General features: G+C 45.1%; 1 pseudogene across 1 annotated transcript; it reads left to right on the top strand.

Annotated features, from left to right (window-relative positions):
- The first annotated feature begins 1,606 nt into the window (after positions 1-1,606).
- LOC309858422 (ferritin light chain pseudogene) lies at positions 1,607-2,152 on the top strand (annotated as a pseudogene). Its single transcript has one exon. The product of its transcript is annotated as a ferritin light chain pseudogene (transcript).
- The last annotated feature ends 269 nt before the right edge of the window (positions 2,153-2,421 follow it).

Genomic DNA, 2,421 nt, shown 5'->3' with positions numbered 1-2,421 from the left:
CAATTATACCTTAATAAAGCCGAAAACATAGAATAAATAGAGTAATCCATACACACTGTTTTTACATACAAGGAATAACCCAGCTAGATGTTCTTAATGGGAACATCTTAATAGATGTTCTCAACACTCCAACACAAAATACAAAATAACCTGTAATAAAGTTAACAAGCCGTGTGGAAGGCATATGTGAAAATAAAAAATCATAAGCCTTTGTAATTATTTGAATCTTTGAAAATCCCTGGAAAAAAGATTTGAATAAATTAGAAGACACAATATGCTCCCATTTTGTTGACGTGGATGCTGAGATGTGCCATCCAGATTTCCCACTTCAGAACCAACACACTCATTCCTTTAGTTGCCAAGAGTGTTGGCTGCTTACAGCTCCTACCTGCTTGTTCTCGAGGAACCTCCCTCATCTGAAAAAAGCGGCCTTCTTTCCAAGGTAGTTCTCAGGTGACTGCTCAGTGGTTGGGGAGGAAGTTTCACAAAGGCCTGGACCCCTTTGCCTCAATTTGGGTCAACTATGAAGTTCCATCTTATTCCCAGAACTTTCTGGAGTCAGCTGAGGCCCTGGTCCATAACTTTATTACAGTTTATTAAACCCCTTGCTCTGCTAGTACCACTTCTTTCATACCCGGAGAGGTACTTTTTTTTTTTTTTAAGTTTTATTTACTTAAGTTATCTCTACACCCCACGTGGGGCTCATACTCACAACCCCTAGATCAAGAGCCGCACACTCTTCTGACTAAGGCAGCCAGGCACCACCACCCCCACCACACCTGCGCCCACAAGGGACTTCTTCATAAACCTATTACATGCAAATCTTCTCAGACTCTGCTTCCCAGAGAACTAGACCTAAAACAAAAAGTGAGGGTATCAATTAGATCCAAATTAAAGTACAGTTGACCCTTACACAACCTGGGGGTTAGGGGACCAATTCTGGCATATAATCAAAAATCTGCACATAACTTTGGACTTCCCCCAAATTTAACCACTGAGAGCCTACTGTTGACTGATGCTTTACTGATAACATAGTCAATTAACACTGTATTTTGTATGTTACACATACTGCATACCATATTCTTACAATAAAGTAAGATGGAGAAGAGAAAATGTTATTAAGAAAATCATAAGGAGGGGCGCCTGGGTGGCTCAGTGGGTTAAAGCCTCTGCCTTCGGCTCGGGTCATGATCTCAGGGTCCTGGGATCGAGCCCCACATCGGGCTCTCTGCTCAGCGGGGAGCCTGCTTCCCTCTCCCTCTCTCTGCCTGACTCTCCGCCTACTTGTGATCTCTGTCTGTCAAATAAATAAAAATCTTTAAAAAAAAAAAAAAAAGAAAATCATAAGGAAGAGAAACTACATTTACAGCGCTACACTGTTAAAAAATCCTTGTAGAGGCAGTGGTTCTGATGATCCTCCAGACCTGTCCATTGCTTCGAAAGTGCTTGGACAGAACAGACCCAGGGACACCCCTTCTTTCAGCCTCCAACCACCCTCCAACCTCTTTTCCAGTCATGACCTTTAGAGGCATCTTCTCAGCCATCCTCTGCCTCTGGAACCAGTCAATACCACCTTCTGAGCTTAGCTCCTTATTGCTGAGCAACCATGAGCTCCCAGATGCATCAGAATTATTCCACTGAGGTGGAAGCTGCCATCAGCCGCTTGGTCAACGTGCATCTGCAGGCCTCCTACGCATTTCTCTCCCTGGGTTTCTATTTTGACCATGAAGATCTGGCTCTGGAGGGCGTGGACCACTTCTTCTGAGAGTTGGCAGAGGAGAAAAAATGAGGACAGGCAGCATCCTTTGAATATGCAAAACCAGCCCAGGGCTGCGCCCTTTTCCAGGACATGCAGAAGCTGTTCCAAAATGAATGGGATAAAGCCGTGGATTCCATGGAATCCACATCATCCGGGGGAAGAACCTGAAGCAGGCCCTCTTGGATCTGCATGTCCTGGGTTCCACTCACAGAGACCCTCATCTCTGTAGCTTCCTGGAGAACTGCCTGGGTGAGCAGGCGCAAGTCATCAAGAAGATGGTGACCACCTGGTAAACTCCACAGACTTGGTCCCCAGGCTGGGCTGGATGAGTATCTCTTGGAAAGGCTCACCCTCAAGCACACCCAGGAGCCTCAGGAGCCTAGCAGGCTTTGAGGGGCCCCCTGGCATCCCCCTCAATGCCAGGGCTTCTGCCTGAGGCTCCCCCTGCAGGCAGCTTTTTAACCACCTTGGCCTCTCCCAAGCCATCAATCCAGTGAAAACAATAAAGCTTTTCACAGGAAAAGAAGAAAAAATCCAAACGTAAGTTGACCTGTGCCATTCAAACTTGGGTTGTTCAAAGGTCCACCATATGCATTTATTCAAAATGTTTGAATAACAGTGACATAATTTTATTAAGTGAAAATAACTAAGAAACTTGGAAG

This window comes from Mustela nivalis, assembly GCF_964662115.1.
Source record: "Mustela nivalis genome assembly, contig: HAP1_SCAFFOLD_2377, whole genome shotgun sequence".
Taxonomy (NCBI): Eukaryota; Metazoa; Chordata; class Mammalia; order Carnivora; family Mustelidae; genus Mustela; species Mustela nivalis.
This window is presented reverse-complemented; position numbering and strand designations above follow the sequence as displayed.